The sequence below is a fragment of the Dermacentor albipictus genome, chromosome 1 (genome assembly GCF_038994185.2).
Source record: "Dermacentor albipictus isolate Rhodes 1998 colony chromosome 1, USDA_Dalb.pri_finalv2, whole genome shotgun sequence".
NCBI classification, from domain to species: Eukaryota; Metazoa; Arthropoda; class Arachnida; order Ixodida; family Ixodidae; genus Dermacentor; species Dermacentor albipictus.
The window spans coordinates 484908399-484929553 of record NC_091821.1 but is presented as its reverse complement, the minus strand read 5'-3'; the positions used below and the strand labels follow the sequence as shown (position 1 = coordinate 484929553).

Below are 21155 nucleotides of genomic sequence, written 5' to 3'. Positions count from 1 at the left end.
CTTACAAGCCTGTTCTGTTGACACTTCATTAGAAAAGGCGTGAAACGCAGTTGTATTGTCTTTTGGTCGCGAAGACAAGCGCGCTTTTGTAGCGGCAAGTGCAAAAAGCCTGTTGGCGCACGCCCCGCGCCTCTGAAGTAGGCATGGCAATGGCAGCCGCCGTAGCAGACGACGCAGTTGTCTTCACCCTCAGCGGAGCGCGCGCGCGCATCGAGGCACCCTACAGTCGGGTAGGGTGCCTCGATGCGCGCGCCCCCGCTTAGGGTGAGGTCACCCTTTGAACCAGCCGGCGCCGCCTAAACCTGTTTTCGCGCGCTCCCTCCGCCATTGCGTTGCCCGCGTCGACTTCGCCGCGCTGCTGTGCGGGCGTCCTCGAAACGCTGCTGCGTTCGCGCGGCTTTCATCGGCGTAGAATGCCTGGATGTTGTGTTCCTCAGTGCTCCAACCATTCGAGAAATGGTTGGAGGATGTTCCATTTTCCAAGGGACCCAAAAAGGCGGCTTCTGTGGCTGGTGCGAGTCAAGCGTGACAAGTGGCAACCGACGAACTCCTCGTGTGTCTGCAGCGTAAGTGCCACATGTTGGTTCAGTGCTGTTTTTGTTGCGATTTATTTGTATTTTGTTGCGTTTGGGCAGCTAAGTGTCGTTCAATATTCTTCTTGCTCGGCTTAAAAAAGCTGCGTGAAACACTAAAACAAAGTAAATGAGTTTCACTACAGCGCGGTACAGGCCATTGTCTGCCGCTTGCTTGTTCGCATCCGAAATTGCACGACACGTGTCCGCTGGGGAATACGTACCACGCGTGCTTTCGCCGCTTCTTTTCATTCAAAGGTAATTGCCTTTACTAGGCGCTTGCCAGCGAATTGCGGTCTGGGCCCAAACATTGCATCAAGGCACAGAGCATGAGGACAAGCAAGGGCACATAAGCTGTGGCAATTACTGTGCAAATGGATGGTCCAGGAACCAATTTTGATTAATTCACTCACGATTTCTGAAGTTGTTTTTGACATGTGTGCGGCGTTGGGTAGCTTCCGCTGCCTATTAACCGGACGCTTCGTCCTACGACGCCGCATTATGTCAGTAAATGAGATTAACAGAGATCGTTGTTATGTGCAGATTGAGGCGCTCATTCGAGTAATTCGCCTGATATTTCGACTAATTTGTTCTTTGGCCTGTTAACCCGACGCTTCGTTCTGCGATGGCGGATTAAGTCAGTGAATGAGATAGACAGGATATGTTATGTGCAGATTGAGGCTCTCATTCGAGTAATTCGACTGATATTTGGACTACTGTGTTCTCTTGCGTGCTGCCTTCATTGTTTTCATTATCGAGCCGGAAATGCGCCGCTAATTTCAATATCAAATTCATCTGCAGGCTCATTTCGAAGCCAGCAGCTTCGAACAGAACCGCGCGGATGGGTGGAAGAAGCTCAAGCCTAATGCTGTACCAACGGTGTTCCCATTCAAAGGTGAGATGCCTCCTGACCCTGGTATTTGTTACCACGTTGCTTATCGGCTCATTATCTACATTTGAAAAAGTTATGTGAGGAAACGATTCATGCGCATACATATTAAATTTTCTGGCGCGCCTTCTATTCTGCTTTTAGTTAACACAATCTTAAATATATGTAATGGGCATTTTTTCTTATTTATCTGTTTCCAGAACTTCCTAAAGAGCGAAGGCCACCAAGGGAACGAAATGCACACGTGCCTGCATTATTCAGTGACGACGCAGCCGCACACAATTCTTCACGAGAAGTGAGAAACGTTCTTCCCTCAACTACGCAGGAATTTTCTCCCGCTGATTCTTCGTCAGACGGGGAGATAAATGAGAGATTGGCGGCTACGGAAACCAACAATGCTAATGGGCAACTTACTTCGACCCCCAGGGATGCACGGCTTCAAGAAACTGCAATAGTTACTGCGACCCAACCCCTCGATTCTGAGGCAGCTGAGCTTAGGAAGAAGATTGCAGATCTCACAGCAGCCAATAATAAGCTTAGACAACATCATAACGAATCTAAGAACGCTGTCAAAAAACTACAGATGCAGGTACGCAAGCTGCAGAAAGAGGCAACTAATTTCTCACGAAATACGAAGTTTTTAAATGAAGACCAAATTCGTGCTCTTTCTCGGAACAACAATCATGGTAATTCGTGGTCAGCGCAAACAGTAAAGCAAGGTCTAAAAATTAAATTTGCTTGTGGAACCACCGGGTATGAAACACTCAGAAAGATTGGCTACCCTCTTCCATCCAGCAGAACGTTAGCAAGAAGAATTCAGGGCCTGAAGTTTCTGCCAGGTATCCTGCATGAAGTGATCGACGTCATGAGGTCGAAAGCAGAGGGAATGGAGGACGTGGAGAAAGACTGCGTTCTCTTTTTAGATGAAATGGAGATAGCACCCGGATTTGAACTCGACCGTGGCGAAGACGTGCTTCTGGGAGGAACGACGTTGCCCTCAAAGCCTGAAGAGCCAGCCAATCATGCTTTGGTGTTTATGCTAGGTGGGGTAAACCAGAGATGGAAGCAAGTGATAGCCTATGAATTCACTGCCCAGGCGGCACGTCAGGTTGGGCCAACGTTGGAAACACATTGGCACTTCTTGGCCCAATGATGGCCTAAGATTAACAGCGTGGTTCCAATATTGGCAGTGCCATTCTGCTTCCTGGCCCAATGTTGGCCTAAGGTTAACAGCGTGGCGCCAATATTGGCTGTGCCATTCTGATAGATATCCAACGTTGGCCCACATTACACAGTCAGTAAACAATATTGGCTGTGCCATTCTGATAGAGATCCAATGTTGGCCCACTTTACACAGTCAGTAAACAATATTGGCTGTGCCATTCTGATAGAGATCCAATGTTGGCCCACTATACACAGTAAGTAAACAATATTGGCTGTGCCATTCTGATAGAGATCCAATGTTGGTCCACTTTACACAGTCAGTAAACCATATTGGCACTGCCGTTCAACAAGGCGGGAATTATTGGACCGACTTTGGTATGGATTTGCCAATATGGGTTAGTAGTTGGCTTTCTTTGGAGGACATTGGCCCGTAATAAGCTAATTTTCGCCTTGTCGGCTTTTAGTGCTCTACGACTTGCTGAGATTGAACAGCGTGTTTTGAAAACTAACGCACTGATCACAGGCACACTGCGCAGGAACCAAAAATATGTTCTCCCATGTCAACTCCATGAATGGTACACCGCCATTATTGCACTTCTCCTTTACCGAAATGTGTCCCCTAAAGAGAAAAGCCAGTGTACCACGTAGCAAGCAAGGGAAGTCGCATAAATTTAGCCACTGCTTTATTGATCGTGAATAAGAACTTGAGTTTTCCATAAGAAGCAACGGTATTGCGAATTTGCCTGCGCATTGTATTTTTTGCATGTACGCTCCGCGGCTTTAGTGGGTCAGGATTCTGAGGAGAATCGAGAATTACAGTGCCTCAGAGCTGATGGAACCGTTTTATATTGCATCGAGATGGAGCGCATATGCATTAGTGAAACTATTGTTTGTTTGTTTAGCATGCATGGCATGTTGCGGCGACATCATGCTCCTATTCTAATATATTTGCTTGTTCGTGCATGTGTAGTAAGCTCCTTGTATGAATGCCCCTGACAGAAAAAAAATTAATTGCACGTTTTGGCATTTGCGTGTCAACAACCTCTTGTCTTTGCCTTTAGTAGGCACGGCGCATTCCGGATTTTTTTTTTTCGGCCTAGCTTTCCGTCCTTCAGCCCTCCCTTGCCTCTCCTTCACGCACCCAGGTGAGCCTGGTCAATGCTGTCAGTCAAGCGTTCAGACAGCCATAAGCTGCTGTGTCGAATTGGGTGCTCTCGGAAGCATGGGGGAAAGCGGCGGGGTCACTATTGTCCTCCTTGTCGCCCTCCATCGCTGCCACCCCAAAACCCGTTCGGGCTAGGTCCAGCGGGGGAAAGTGGCGTTTACGCCGTATTCTTCGTTCACCCTTTCCTTTCACTCTTTCTTTCTATGTGTCGCTAGCACGCCGACTGGGTGCAACACCACCTGAGTGCTTGCCGTCCGTTCTTGCCAGCGAACTCCTGCTGTCGTCATTCCTACTGAGAAGCCTACATCTTGAAATACGCAGCAATGTGGCCACGAATTTTTGTGAGTGTTAGAATTAATATAGGCGAAACAACAATTAGAAAAGAAGTCGGCGCTCGTGGGCACAGTCTTCGATGTGGGATGAACTCAGATACAAAGAAGCGTGGATCATACAATGGTGAGTGCATTTGTTTTGCGCATGTTATAAGTTTTATCAGAAGCAATATCACCCAAGCTATATCACCCAAGCAATATCACGCGGTATATATATTACTGAAACAGGCCTGGCTAATGTAGAATGCCTGTAATTAAATAGCTCTTTTTATTTGCAGCCTTTGAATAGTGCCTGGAGTAGAACCACGTGTAAATCTCTGTGAATTTCACCCAAATTCCAGGACTATGATTTTATCAAGCCACGCGTGCGGCCTGATCCTGCTAGTGATACCGAGGAACCACGCTTCTTCTCACTGGTATAGGTCAAGCATCATTTCCAGCTGACAGTATTTCTTTCTTTTCGAATAAATGCTTCTTTTACTAGTGTTTCTTGACGGAACTTCTCGGTTTCCACATTAAAAATTTCGCACGAAGGCCGCATTGTGTCTACACTGTCTGAAACTAGGCTTTTTGTGCTGCAGCAGGTTTTGCTGCAATTTTTAATTTTAAAGTGCTACGCTGACTAAGTGTGAGCTGTAAACAAAGCGGACTTCGCATTTTATGTCTGTTCTAAGTGTTACGTTACATCTTGTACAAGGTATGCCATATATGTCGAAATATTAGGAAGTGTTACTTGACAAATCTCTTGCAAGAAAGTTTCTTGATTCACCCCTTCGAACTCTCTGCTCAGACTTATAATATTGTTGCAGTATGGCGATTTTTCAAATGAAAACTCTGCATCATACATTTGTCATACCAAAATCTCTGACATTGTTTCTTTTCATTTTACAGTGCAAACATTTCCTCCAAGTAATAGTGAAGTCGCTATCGGATATGGTGGCAATATCAACGAAACCACCGCGTTATCGTGGTCCTCGGGGGCCTGATAAGCCTGCTGTCATCCAAGCACTGACAAACCTGCCTACCGACGTCAGCTCCATGCCCTGAAGCCCCTGGCCAGCCCACCGTCCTCGGCACCTTGCCCAATTCCTATCCTGAGGGCAGTGCTTGTAAATAAACTGTTTGAAGATAACCGAGCGTCACCCATCTAGGTCCACGGAAAATGCCTGTTTGTGAAAATTTATTCGCAAATAAATTGTCATAAACGTCAATTTCAGTATTCTTTTATTATTATTTGCAGTCATATATGACTTCTGCTTCTTGACATCTTTTTGTCGAGCTTTCCTAGCTACTATTGAGGAAGAGAGTAAGGGGAAAATTGCTACAAAAAATGCCGCTAGCAAAATGTTTGCGGTAAGAATATGTGCGTGCTCTAAAGCCAGCACATCTAGAATATTCGTCATGCAAAGGGCATTGGCTCAAAGCTGGCATTAATATTGGTAACGATATGGCTCAACACTGGTCCTACGCTGGCAGCACGATGGCTGCTGCATTGGCATAACATTGGCCCAATCTTGGCTTTAACGCTGGTCCTACGATGGCTGCTGCATTGGCATAACATTGGTCCAATCTTGGCTTTAAGGCTGGTCCTACGATGGCTGCTGCATTGGCATAACATTGGCCCAATCTTGGCTTTAACGCTGGTCCTACGATGGTTGCTGCATTGGCATAACATTGGTCCAATCTTGGCTTTAACGCTGGTCCTACGCTGGCAGCACAATGGCTGCTGCATTGGCATAACATTGGTCCAATCTTGGCTTGAACGCTGGGCCAACATTGGATTGGGTTGCACTTTGCCAATATGCCAACATTGGTCCAACATTGGTACCAATTTCTGCCAGCATTGGGCCATGGTTGGACCAATGCTGGTGTGCTGCCTGGGTGGTAGGCACGTGGACGGCTCTGTACTCAAGGCATATGTCCTGGAAATAGTGCAGATATGCAGCCAGATTTCTCTAAGAGTCCGTGTTATCACATGTGACATGGGTGCAGCAAACCGCGCTATGTGGAGAGAATTTGGCTTTTCGAGCCACCGCCATTCGACAACTTCGTGCTCAATACCTCACCCAACCTTAAAAGGGAAGGAACTTTTTTTCATCTCGGACCCGGCACATGTCCTTAAGAACCTGAAAGGACAGCTTCTAAGCTCAAAAGTTTTCACACTCAGTGATACTACAGTAAGCAGGAACGGACTGACGGCCTCGAAGGTGAAATTGGAGCATGTACAGGCCGTCTTGGATTATGACGCAGCCAACGAACTTAAGGTAGCACCAAATTTGTCAGAAACCCACATTAGTTGTGGGCACTTCACCAAAATGAAAGTAGGAGTCGCTGTCCAGCTCTTCCGTGAAGCCCCACCAGCTATTCGGTTCCTAATAAAAGAAGGAGTGATTGAGCCAGAGGCCGAAACAACAGCGTGGTTTATGGACCTCGTTTCTAGGTGGTATGCCCTCATGTCATCGCGTCATCCCACCATGGCGCTAAGCCGCAGGAACATTACTAAATATCATGCCGCCTTGGACACACTACGCACGGCAACAGACACCATCAGAGAACTGAAAATGGGCACTGGATCTCAGTGGAAGCCATCGCAAGCAGGGGTCCTAATTGCGACAACGGCTGTCCTTCGCCTTCAAGAAGTGCTTCTTGGCAGTGAAGGGTATGAATTCCTCCTCACGAGCAGGCTGTTGCAAGACTGCCTAGAAAACCTTTTTTCTGTGGTGCGGCTCATGAAGCCAGTGCCCACTGCGTATGACTTGAAGTGTGCACTCCGACTCGTCAGCGTCAGCCACTTTCTTCACACTCCGAGATCAACAAGCTACGAACTTGACGACCGCGAATACCTTGTCGATCTGCTTGCACATAGCAAGAAGGAATGTGCAGAAAGCGAAGTCGATGAAATCAACGACACGGAAATTCTGTTCATTGAAGAGCTCACGTCAACCGAGTGCCGCATCTTGTTTTACCTTGGCGGTTTTATTTTGAAAGGAATTTTGAAATCTATAACTTGTCCGCAGTGCAAGGCTGCTCTCCTTGGCAAGCCTGACGATCAGTATGCTTCCCTGACTGCACTCAAGGAATACGTCAGGGATGGGCAAAACCTCGTATATCCAAGCGCTGATGTCATGAAAACTTTAAAAAACTACGAGGAACATTTCACCGCTGTCAACTCATGGTGCACAGGCAAATTTTTCACCATGAAGTGGGGGGCGCTGCGATCGCCAGAGTGTGAAGACGTGTCCCACTTTGGCTCTTCGATGTTTTCCTTTTAGCTTGTGTGCAACTACCATTCTACGTGGTAAAACATTGAGCAACGACACTGTGAGCGCTTTCTGTGAGTGTGGTGTGCTTTTTCACGGCTCCAGTTGACGTTTTTTTCTGGCTAAGAGGACATTTTCGACGGCGACCCGCTGACCTAAGCCTAACCACGTCTGGGCCTAGCCCGAGTGCGGCCTCGGCGAGGCCGGCCAGGTGATCACGGCATCATGTCGCCACCACAGCAACATTCGCACTCAAGTGGACCCAGCACGGGAACTCCACGCTCACCTCAGCTTAGAGACGCCGAAAAGTTGAAGAATAGCCCCTCCAAAATGCAGACAACGCGACGAGCGAAGCGCGCCGAGAGCGTCGAAACGCCGGGTGAACGCCGAGCTGCAGCCGAAGACGCCGTGGCGCGTCCCTCGATGGAAGAGGCCAGAAGGAAGGAGTCGCAAGTGAACGACCACATGGATATTCAGGATGACAGCGTGGACGACAACGATGATAGCAATGACGAAGACAACGAGGAGGACAATGGATGGTCCTTTTTCAGCAAGCGGAAACCAAACAGAAAAGTCAAGCCCGAACAGCTTCGCCTCGAGCGGGTAAGTCGACCTCATTTTGCACTCTCGATCAGGCCACTTAACAAGGTACACGTCCATGACATACCTAAGCAGGCTATAACAGCAGCACTAGAGATGACGGCAAGAAGTTGGGAACTTGCAGAATTATCAATTTTCCGCTACGACCCTGCAGCGAACTGCATTAAGGTTACTGTCAGGGATGAAGAACACGCGAAGAGGCTTGCGGCGCTGACACGATTAGCTGAGAAAATGAGCGGTCGCGTTCGTACGTATGAAGTGATAATTGAAAGAACGCCAACACAGAAGGTGGGGAACAGTCGGGGGGTCATCAAGGTGCGTCCCGGCCAGACCATTGAATATATCAAGGATCACTTGAGATGCGAGACGGCAACTATCCTAGAGGCACGTCTGCTCGGGAAGACAAACATGCTGCTGCTAACATTTAATACGGAATCTCCCCCAAACAGGCTCGTGTTCGATTATGAGATCACAAGGGTGCATGAGTACAGACCGAAGGTTATAGCTTGCTACAATTGTCACGGCTTGGGACACATTGCCAAGTATTGCCCTTCAGACGAAGTGTGTAAACAGTGTGGTAGAAAACACCCTGAAGACAACGAATGCGACGAAGAGCTATTCTGTGTCGCATGCCAGAAACAGGGCCACATATCGCTAAACTCAGCATGTCCTAGCCGTGCACCGAAAGACATTAAGAAAGTCGTGCAGAACATAGAAGAAGGTCAGAGGACAGTGACCTGGTCTGAAAAAGTACTGGCGGGAGCATCCACACAACCCACGCTATCCGCTCACTATGAGCAACAAATAAAAGAACTAAGAAAAGAAAATCAGCAGTTGAGAGCAATGCTGCAGCAAATACTCGCACGACTACCACCAGAGCAACGAGATACGCAACCACCGCCAACGCCACGGCAACGTGAATCAGAGACGCCGGCAGACCGAGAAAAACGCACGCGTTCTAACAGTCGCGTCGGGCGATCAATTAGTCGGAAAACCACAGCAAACTCTAGAAAGCTGCAACTCGCAGGACCTGCACAGACCCAGCAGAACCAGGCACCGTCAGTGCCAAAACCACTAACAGCCCAAGACTCGGCGTATGCACAGATGCTGAGCATCCTAAGGCAGGAAAGACACACTGAGACCCAACGCCTCGAAAAGAACCTACGGGAGGAATTTCAGACAGTAACGAATGCAATACAAACTCAGATGCAGGCAATATTCACGGAAATTCAGAGAAATATTCAGAAGCAAAATGACGAACCTAAACGGCGCAAGCCAGCAGATGAAAGATGACGGCACGGCCTATATGCATCCAATGGAACTGTCGAAGTTTTACGCAGAATGGATCTACACTAAGACAGCAAATAAAAAAATTCAAACCCCTTGTCGTGCTTCTACAGGAGACAAGGGGACAATGCACTATTTGAGGTTACCGAACCTTCCAGCAGGCTACGATACGACACCAGGGCAAAGGAAACCAACAAGCGCAAGGCCAAGCTGCTCTTTTAGTAAGACATGACTGCACCGCAACCCAACTGCAGATACCAGATTTGTGTAATGATTTTAGAGAAATTGTGGCAGTAAAACTATGTCCACGCGGCCACCGGCCAATGGTTGCAGTCTCCACGTACTACAGACCCCTAACGGGCAAGCACCGGAATGACTCCTACCAATGGCTCAGTAAGGTGCAGGCACAAGCCGGAGGCCTTCCCATTCTAGTGGGGGGAGATTTTAACGCCAAGCACCAAACATGGGGCTACACCAAAGCTGACCCGAGAGGACGCATACTGCACGATGCAATAGAAATGTCAACTCTGGACATATGCAACACACCAGGAACACCAACCCGCATAGGGCTACACGCGCGACAACAGGACACAACGCCCGATCTGACACTAGCCACTCCAGGGCTCATAAGGCAATGGAACGTAGAATCGACGACATGGGGAAGCGACCATTTACCAATAATTATCACGCTCAATCGCAAAAAGATCCGAGAGAGGAGAGAAACGGTGCTTTTTGACTGGAAAAAATTTAGAATGGCTACCGGGGACTCTTTTGTGGACTTTGAACAATTCAGCGCTATGATAGCGGAGGCACGGCCGGAGGCCAGGGAAACTATCCCATGCGATGACACTGCAACTCACATGGATATGCACCTTGCAAATCTATGGCGGAAGGTCAACCGCCTCACACAGCAATACCGGTATAAAGGAAAGCGTCACAAAGATCTAATGCGCCTTAAACATCAATACCGACTCATCAAGGAATACCAACAACAACTCGAAGCAGACACGTGGCACAATACGTGCGCGAAGCTTGGCCACGAACCCGGCCTAAAAAAGCTATGGCAGATTTTAAGGAGCCTGCTTGGGAGCAAGAAAGGCGCGCCTCCTCTCGAGGAGCTCTTTTTGCGAGAAGAGCCTGCCGTGCTGGAGGACCGCGTCATCCACACTTTCTTTCCACATGCTGCCGAGGCGCCTCCTGCACCGCTGCCTTCTGCAACGATAGACAACGCGAAAGAGGAGCTAGACACGCCCTTTACGCTGGGTGAACTCGTAGCAGCCCTTGCACGAGGCAAAACGAAATCAGCTCCCGGGCACGATGGAGTGACTTGGCAAGAACTTCGAAACCTCAGCAATGAAGCTCAAGAACAGCTCTTAACAATTATCAATGAATCCTGGGAATCCGGACTAGTGCCAGATTCACTAAAGCTTTCTCTCATCTACCCCATACCGAAGCCGGGCAAAGACCACACGAACCCAGCTAACCTACGCCCCATAGCTCTAACGTCAACTGTCTGCAAATTGATAGAAAGAATGCTACACACAAGAATGCAGCACTACATCGAATATGTACAACCGGGTTTGCATCCTGCCCAGGCAGGTTTTCGGCCGAACATGGGCACGCATGACTGCCTCTGGTTGCTCCGCAGAGTGATCAACCGTAAGTCTCGCAAACAGATGCCCGACTATATTCTTGCCGTCGATATGCGTAAAGCATTCGATAACGTGAAACAAGAGGCTATCTTACAGGAACTGGCAACCAGGTACCCTAGCCAAAGAACATACAATTGGATACGTAGCTTCCTCCAAAGCAGACCAATTCAGCTCCATGGCAAGGCACCGGGATGGAGTCCGAAGACCTATTACTTGGATAGGGGAGTGCCCCAGGGCTCCATCCTCGGACCTATGCTATTCAATCTGGCCATGACACGTGTGGCTGAAAGTCTTGAGCGAGACACTTCAGCCCGTTTTACTATTTACGCCGACGATATAACAATATGGACGGAAGCGGCGGATTATTCCGACAAACAAAGCATGCAAACTGAGCTGCAAGCAGCGATCCTGAGCCTTAGCAACACTTTAGATAACCTCGGACTGCAACTCTCGCCAGAGAAGACAGAATTCATCAGCGTAGACGGAAAGAAAGCAACCAATGTAAACAAGCAGATCACTTTACACATCGGCCAAAGCGATATTACGTCGGCCAATGGACAAATTAGGATTCTTGGAGCACAGATTGCTAGCTGCAACAGCCCCCAGCTATGGATTCGCAGACTAAAGCAAAAATGGAGACCGCTGTTGCACATGGTTAGACGAATATCGAGCAAGTATGGCGGAGCGCGTCAGAAAGCGTGCCAAACGCTTGCAAAAGCGGTCGCGGTTGGAAGGATTCTTTACGGGGCACCCTTGTACGAATTCTCTGAACGAGACCTCGGCGACATCGAAAAGTTACACAGGGCCACCCTCCGTACGATTACTGGGCTACCAAAGCACACGAGGAACGAGGACCTGCTCAAGCTCGTAGCGATTCCACCCATACGGGACATAATCAGTGAAGCACGAATTCGAATGCGATCCCGGTTGGAAAACACGACCCAAGGAAAACAGATCATGGCATGGGATAAACAAGTCCATGCGAAGCCAGAGCCCGCGGAAGCGACCATAACGCCACCATGGGAAACACCACTGGGCATACGGAGGCAACAACGCCCTATCGCCAGACGAAACGCGGAAGCTAGAAAAATATTTGAAAAGAGATTGGGATTAAGCACGCCGCAGCACACCACTGACATCTACACGGACGCTGCAATCACAAACGACATAGCAAGCATGGCCTGGGTTAGCACATCTGCACCCCAACACAATGGCTATCACACATGTCAGCTTCCTGGGGGTGCAACCTTGCACGCTGAGCTCTTAGCTATATGGGGAGCGGTCAACACCATTCCCATTGACATGGGAGACATTGCAGAGCAGAGTGTGCGAAAAAATTATCGGATCCTTACTGATTCGTACGAAGCAGTGGCCGAATTAACGGGGCCTACGACAGATGATGCGGTGGCCAACGACACCAGAAAAAAGCTAAAGAGAATACAGGACATTGGGACAAATGTTGAAATCCTATGGACACCGGGGCACACCGGCGCGGATGGGGGAAACGCAGCCGCTCACGCAGCTGCCGCGCAAGCGGGTGGGCTTGATTACTCGTACAGCTCCCCACACTCCATTTCCTCGCCAAACCCCGCGGACCAAAATCCATACCTAAAGATATTGGCTGCAGGCTCTCCTAGCAGAGCACTCATGCATTACATTCGTACTAAAATAAAAGCAGACAGTAAACGGAGACTATTAGAAGCTACACCAGTACATGTGTTTGACGATAAGGGCGGGCTTACCCGCACGGAAGAGGTTTTCTTGAATAAGGTTATGGCCAACGCTGCATACACACCACACATACTTGAGAAATGGCACCAACCCAGACAAGCCACGATTGCGAAGACTTACACCCGATGTACACATTGCCAGGAGTCATGCAGAGCAGACTTGCAACACCTCATTTGGAGCTGTGCAGCTTTTTCACAAGGGAGATCCAACATTCAGCATCTACTACACGGAGACATTAGAACACTAGGAATTGCAATACAAACTAACCGTGAAACACAGAAAGCCATTGCGACATATGGCAGACAAAGTGGCCTGTTTCGAGTAGTGTAGAAGGGGTCGATCAGCCCATGTGAGAGCGGCGGAACTGAACATGCACCTGAGCCTGCATAAAGCGGAAGATCCCAGACTGAGATGAAGAAGTGTTTCAGCCAACAGTCTGGGTACCCATATTCCCTTCCCTCCTAATCCCCATCAGCGGCCTAGAGCCGTCCCCTTCCTTAAAATAAAGGCTTTATTCATTCATTCACCATGAAGTCGCCACTTCGTTCTCTGATAGCCTATCTCGAAGGCATAGACAAACCCTCAGTGAACACATGCATGGCTCACAAAGAACGAATAAGCAAAATGCTGACTGCTGCATATGCCAGAGTGAGGCTCCGAATTCATCTCCGACAAATTCCGAGCACTCATCCTAGTGGCCACGGAAGCAAGACTTGTGCAGGGGTCAGCGTTGCGTAAGCAAGCTGGAATCTGCAGTTCTGCGAGCCTTTTCCTTCAAAGTCTGAAGTCTGCATCTATATATATAGTGATCACAACTATTTTATCAATTACGGTCTATTTAACATAAATGTCGACTTTTAAAAAGTGCAATAATGTTCAGTGTTCACGTTCCCATTAAACACAAATCTCTAACTTTGTGTGTTTTCATAAGCACTGAATAAATGATTTCATGTTTGCTTGGGTAACAGCTTTTGTATTCATCTGGCTGTTACCAGACGAAAAGGGGACTTTATATTTTATTACCGTTGCTGATGCTGTTTCTTCAAAGCGTGCAGAACCAAGACGTTGTTGCATTGACCGCGTCGGCTGAATTTTCTTACCGATCAAATTCACTCACTTGCATTGGGACATCAGTGAGGTTTCCCATGCAATCCTGTTTACCGCGCCTCCGTTCACGAAGAAAAATGCCCATTCAGCCTTTTAACGCCCTCCGCATAACAGCGCGGGAGAAAGGGGGTTAGCCCCAGTCGCTGCCGAGCGTGAGATAGGGAGCCGGAAAGCGGAGGAGTCCGTTCTCCGCGAGAACGAGCATGCAGTGGGAGCGAGAATGGCGGCCGCCGTAGCAGACGACGCAGATGTCCTCACCCTAAGCGGGGGCGCGCGCATCGAGGCACCCTACAGTCGGGGCTGCAGCAACGCCTCCTATAATATTGGCGGCGAGGAGTTACGGAGTCGCCATCTATCGGAAGCGCCTCGCTGGCGTACTATGAGGGATCACATGGCGCGCTCCTCATAGGTTTTGCTGTCAGCGCTCACTGAAAACACCACGCGCGAGCTCTCCCGGACATTTCTGTAAGTACTTTCGAAACAAGAGAAGTTTCTTACTGTTTAAATAATAATCTTAGGCAAACTGCGAGCACACAATCGTTTACAGACGCTATCTCTTTACCGAATACGTACAGTGAACGCCACTGCGCGCGGTCGCCGCGATGGAGTCTCCCGAACCGGCTTCTTGCGTGAAAGGTAGGTAAACGCTGAGAGCAAACTATGTGATATATGTTCTTATAGCGTTTGTATAACTAAATGGAGCGTAATAGAACGAAGCCTCAATGCAGCGATCGCGCAGATTCGCAGCGACCGACTGCGCGTCTGCATGCCTGTCCGCGCACTGTTTCGCTTTCTCCGCGCGCGCGTTTTCGCACCGTGCCATGAGCTTTAGGCCACAGAATATGAGCATTTGACAACATACAAGCAACCATTGTTGCGTGGGCGCTATCAGAGCTGTTCAAAATGAATTTCATTGTAGAGACTTGGACGCCTGTGATGTGCCGTCGCGACGATTCAATCTCTCTTTTCTTCTAAATTCTTTGACTTTTCAATACTATTTCTCGAGTTCCGTCGCACTGTATCTTTACCGCTGTCCTCAGCGTGCAATGTCCCGCTGCTCCTTTTTTGTAATTCAGTGCATTAATTCATAACACAAACATGACCATATGCCATGCTTTTTTTAAATGCGCTTCTTACCGCTGCCTTTCCACTCCACTGAACTTGCCAGTATCTATAGCATCGACAAGTTCATATACCAAACCGTCATGACATTAGTCGGGCAGCGGACTCGGGCGAGCGTCTCAGTGCGCGTTTTTAGAACATCGCAGACCGGGCGCCGTAGCATAAATCTTCCTCGCGTCTGTGCTTGCTGCATACCCGAGTTGTAGCCGATGACTGTTTACCGGTTTTATGTTTCGCGAGCCAAGCTTCACGCAGCTTCTTGTCCTGCGGCTACGTGTGAATAAGGCTGACACCGGCCTCCGTTATGTGCGCCCGGCCCTGCGGCACCGAGCAGTAGCCTACCATGTGGCGCGCCTTCAAAGGCAGCCACTACCTGTTGTAGTGCTTTCAAGCGTTGTAAAGGAGACACTCGAAGCGGGAAAATTTCGCCACTAAATGAGTACCGCAGCGTACGAGGGAATTTAAACTCGTTTTCAGCTCGCTTCGGCACGCCCGAAGCAGCCGACGCCGCCGCTATGTCCACGTGATCCCTCCTAGCACGTCACGCCGACGGTGGCGCCAGCTTTTCCAGTGGTGGAGCTCGAGGCCAATACTTTACTTTCTTGAAACTCTTTTTTTTATTGGAAACTGAGCCACAGGCGAATGGTGGTAAGTTCGTCTGTTAAGCCCGTCAGCTTTGCCTTCGTTCGCGTGATGCTTGCTCGCCGTCTGTTACTGCAGAGACGGTATTTTTATTTCAGTACCATCAGGGCCTAAAACTGTGTTACAGAGCCGGTGGGTGTTTACTGTATGTGTGTGTCCTCCTTACTAACTTTTAGTGATTTACACGTGCAACGATGCGTTGCTGTTGCGTACCAGGCTGCCCGTCAAGTTGGGGACGGAAGCAACCGGGGGTGTCCTTCCACGAGGTGACAGCGGAAAACGCTTTGCGTACAGAGTGGCTGAGAGCTATATCAAGAGACGCTTTGCCGATCATTACTATCTCGGACTGCTCTGTTGTGTGTAGCCCCCACTTCCGTCCTACGGATTTCAAGGAGAACTCCACGAAGCGACTTCTGAAACCAGGTACGGTACCCAGTGTGTTCGCTGAACGGACACCGTGTCTTGCACAAACTGAGAGCACGACAGTGTCCGGTGTGTTCGGCGAACGGACACGGTGCCTCTCACAAAGCGAGAGCGGGACAGAACCTCAAGGCAGGACGCAATAACGTAAGCGTGCCCCTTCGAGTGCTTCGTTGCCTTGCGAACCACCGGAATGCGCAAATGAAGGAAATCAAGGACCAGCCACGCCTCCAGGGCACGAAAGTAACGAGAGCAACATTGAAGGAACCAAGCCAACGCGCCATGCCATTCAACTTCAGCGAGAGGAAACCACGATGAATGAACAGCCGAGAATTCCGGTAGCTTGAATGGACCACCTACAGGGATGGTGCATGCTAAACGCTCGTACAAGACACAGACACCATTGAAGTTGTATTCTTCGACGTATTTTGTCCAGCACAAGCGGTGGCGCGACAAAGAACGAGCGCTCAAAGCGAAAAATGAGAGGCTGAGTAGGACTGTAGAATCGTACAAACAGGAACTACTCAAGCTGAAAGAAGCAGCACACGTTGGTACATTCCTAAAAGTGACGTCCGATGCCGATAAAGGAAATTTAAAGGCACTCCTAATCGTTGACCAGGTAAAGAACTACAGAAAGAAAAAGCCACAATGGTCAGAAACAACGCTGCGACATAGCATCGTACTCCAAAATTTGTCAGCGAAGACGTACGAGTATTTGCGCTCCGAAGACCTGCTGAGGTTGCCTTGCAACAAGACCCTCCAAAAATACATCGGCGCGGTTTCTGAAGAAGGTGGCTTTACTCAGCTATAGTCGGATACAACTTTAGAAAAAAGGGGGCGTTTACTCCTCCGAGGCGGGTGCACACGAGCATCCACCAATGGGCGCGCACTCTGGACCGACGTCATGCGCCGGACGGCTGGTGACTTCGCCGCTTCGGTCATCTGGGCGGGACCTCCCCTTTTTTCTAAAGTTGTATCCGACTATAGTTCCTTGCCGCCTGGAAACAGAAATATTAGCGCTTGAAACGCCACAGTCAAAAGTTTGTTCACTTATCATAGACGAAATGAGAATTCGCCAGAAACTACAATACCACAAACAAAGGGACGCGTTCATTGGTGACGTCAACATGGGCGCGGAGCTGCAACACCTTGTCCCAAACTCTCAGAATGAGTGCCTGGCAAACTCTGTCCTCTGCTTTTTGCTCTGCGGACTCCACGGTCGATACAAGATACCTGTCGGGTATTTCTTCACAAAGGGGTGGACAGGGGAGCAACTAGCAGAAGTCATGCGCCATGTTATCGAGAAAACGTCGGAGATCAGCTTCGAGGTCGTCCGCGTTGTCACAGATAATCAAGATGAATGTGACAACCATGCAAATTTTGTGTGATGGAGTCCTGCGTATACGCGCTCCCCACCCTGCAGATCTCACTAAGCATATCTTTCTGGCTTTTGATCAGAGCCATATAATTAAAAATGTGAGATCGCAATTTCTGGCGAAAGACATCGGCCGGGAAAAAGAGATATCATCGAAGTACCTAAAGATGGTGCACAAAATGCAGAAGAACTATACAGTAAAGCCAATCAGGTTCCTCACGCGAAAGCACCTCTACCCGTCCAATATTGAAAAGATGAGCGTGAAGCTGGCCGTTGCTGTCGGCCACAGTAATTGGGGCCCTCAAATATTTGAAAGAGCAAGCAGGGCACACTGTGGACAATGAGTTTGCATCGACAGGGCCTACAATCCACTTTCTGGAAGTGATGCAGAAATGGTTTACTCTAATGGACATAAGCAATTACCAGCAGTCATTCATTGTAACAACGATGATTGCCGCCCATTCAGTGATGTGGATGATCCGAGGTTCGACTGGCTGGAACGCGCTTTCATCGCGTACATCGAACATCTGAGGGATCCCAGCATGCAAGACTGAAAACTTTTTCAGCAAGGAGACGTGTCATGCTCTGATATTCACAACGCAATCAAATGTTGCTTGCATCCGCCATCTGCTGACTGAGAAGCACTTTAGCTTTGTTCTTACCCGCAAAATGTCGAGTGATCCTATCGAGGCAATGTTTGGATTCTTGCGGCGTAGTGCTGGATGTGATGATGCACTAGACGTCAGGAGCACAATATGCGGTCTCGAAAAGATGTTGAAAACAGGCATCATAGCCGGTTCCCGTGGCAGCAATGTGCAGAGTTCGGCAAGTTTCACATCAATGCAGCTTCTTCCAAATTCAGCACGAGCGCCATACGACCGCAGGCACCGCCGAGCGCATCTTGAACATAGCAGCAATGAGTCTAAGAGAGCACTGTTTGTCAGACAGACCACTTGTCTCGAACCCCGACATTGCCAGCGTGGCCATGATGGGAGGGTTCATTGTTCGAGCTGTAAGAGAGCGCATCCCCTGTGCTGACTGCGTTGCAATGCTGCAGGCACCAAAGAGCAGTGCTCCCGCTCATGGCCTCATCGCTCACCAGGATCGCGGCGGCCTTTTCTACCCGACAGAGGAGCTCGTCAAAGTTCTCATAGGTCTTCGCAGATTTGCGGACTGCATACTGTCTCAGCGACGGTCGGTCGAGAAGCCTCTCGAAGTATGCGTGCAGAGGACAGTGCAAGAGCTCATGAGTCTGCCCGTCTTGACCTGCGGCAACACCGATTCAGACCACCGCAAGGGCCTGTTGGATCTCATCGCAAGAAAGCTTATTAAGCCACTTTTTGCAAACTATGCGCAAGCAAAAACCGACACGAATGCTGTCGTCAAGTTTCTTGAAAAAAAGCCCCTGTCGAGAAAAGTATTGAAATTGTAGTACATTTGTTGTGTAGCAGTACACGAAGCGCCGTGCCACACTTTAATCACCAACCACTTTTTGCATCAAAGTGCGTGGAATCATCATCATCTGCTTGTGATGAACCAGAAAAGAATATCTCACATGAACTATATTAACGTGTGCTTTTTATGACAAGCAGGTGCGAGTAACGTCGTCGAGTTTCGAACATTGCTGAGCTAGCCCTGCGATCTGCTTAGGAACGATTTTTGGGCCGTGCATTAAATTCTCCTGACATCACAACTGGGTGATTATGTGAACTTAATGTTATTTTCTTTGTTTTGTGTTTCGTTCAACCTACCCCGAATCAATAATGTATACAGGCGCTGTGTATATGTTCTATCTTTCGCTCATGTCTTCTTCACCACGGGCTTAAAGGGCCCCTGAAACGGTTCGGACAAATTTTGTAGGCGCATAGGGTACAGCTTAAGCAGAACATTCGCACCACAATTTAAGTGAAGCGTTACGTATTAATGGAGTTACAAGCGATTAGAAGTTACCCTCCTCCTTAGCCATGCCTTTCCTCCTCAACTCGCTCGCCGAGCGAGCGGCGCTAAGCTCCGCCTTCACTGGTCCTGCGTCACGATGCGACGTCACATCGTCCACTTCCGGTTGTTGGAGCACGCCTCCTCCCGCGCGAGACCTCTCCGCTGGCCGCTTGGCCGTCGACCGAGAGCCATCGAAGCAGCGTGCGTTGCGAGCATTCTGTCGTAGCGCCGAAGGTGGCCGGTATTCCGGTAACCACATGCAAGCTGGTCATTTCGGCAAATGACTGGAGGCATAAACTCAAGCTGATGAAGGAACTTCAGAGTAGACGTACGTGAGCAGCCTGATCGGTCTGCACTGTCCAGACACTTGTTGGCGCAGCGCTTAACCTGTCAAACGAAGCGCTAATATTGCTCTAACCAAGTGTAAAACATTTTAAACATTTATAAGAACAACGTGTTAATGATTACACTCCTGCGAAAAATACACACCAACAGCAAAGAAGAATGCACTTCGTTGCTGCTACTGTGTATGGTTGAGCTCTGTGCCACCAGGTAACTGCACCGTGCAGACCATTCACATTTACCTTTCTGCTCATCTCATGGCTCATCCCGGCGCAGTCAAGCGGCCAGACCCTGTCCCCTTGCGCTTGTGTTTGCCCTAATACCGGACTTGCGAAACGCTATTGCGTTAGAAATCTTCCGCTGTAAAGTGACGGACACAAACGCGCAAATCCTGGCGCCTATCGGATAGCCGCAGTCCGATGCGCAGCAGCCAGTTCGCTCGTATGCTGCCTTGCAGAGAGACACGATTTCGCAACTTCACATCTTTCCAGTCGCTACGTCTGCAGCCCACAACGCAACAAGGGTGATTCATCGTGCTCACGAAAAGACTGATCGACACTGACGGCGGAGCTCTCGTCAAAAACTGCGCACGTTGTAACACAAGCAGACGACACTTGCTGTGTGCCGGAAGTGCTCAAGTGTACTAAAAAACTATTCTTGTGTATTCTCTTTAAGTTATTTTCTTTTTACAAAAACAAATTAACTAACATTCCAACTATTACGAAGATCATTTGTTTACCATAAAGGTGGAAAAATTATCGATCCAGCGCCCTGGTCAGCCAATCAGATAGCTCGCCCATGTGACGTCATATGGGTTATTTGCATCATATGGGTAGGGGCGGCTTAAAATTCCGCCGAGCAGTGCGCTGCGATCGACAGCGATGTGCATTTTTAAAACCTTATAATAAATTACACGCTTTACGCAGAGCACTTAGATGTGTCAATTAATGATTAGAAGGACCTACTCTAACGACTCAGTACGTTTGTAGAAAATCGCCAAAATCGTTTCAGGGTCCCTTTAAGTGCGCTATTATTCGAGTAAATATAATTCCTGGCGCCTTAGGAAACGGAACAGCGCGAAGCACATGCTTCAAGCTCTTTAACATTTAAATCGCTTTATCCAGAAGCCTCCCACATAAGGCTGATATTCCTCTCCACGCCATCAGTATTGTCAATCGACGCACGTACGGTGACCTATCTTGCCTGTAACAAGGCAGCCAATCCAGCGTTTACCGATCTAGATAGAGTGCTCATGAAAAAGCACAGCATCAGAATTTATCAATGACCTTTTTTTCTTTCATGGCCGCTCTTAAACGGACAGCCGCACGTAGAAAAAGGCAAGAAAAAAAAAGAAGAAAAACGCGTGAACGAAACCCCCTTCAAAAAAGCGCGAAACACTATGCATAGTTTATATCCCCGAATAACTGATTCGTGTGAGCAACATTACCGTGCTTTTTTGACGCGCGTTAGTTTGTCTACGCACAAAATTTTGCAGCAGAGCAGCCAGGTTCCAGCGCGCCACTCGCCCGACTGCCAGCCTGAAAGCGGGTCTCGAGC

At 48.9% G+C, this 21155-nt stretch overlaps 1 long non-coding RNA gene across 1 annotated transcript; it reads left to right on the top strand.

The window, feature by feature from the left end:
* The first annotated feature begins 265 nt into the window (after window positions 1-265).
* On the top strand, window positions 266-1997 carry LOC135919472 (uncharacterized). Its single transcript, XR_011514284.1, has 3 exons — window positions 266-566; window positions 1374-1467; window positions 1662-1997. It is a non-coding gene; the product is annotated as an uncharacterized lncRNA (long non-coding RNA).
* Window positions 1998-21155: the final 19158 nt, after the last annotated feature.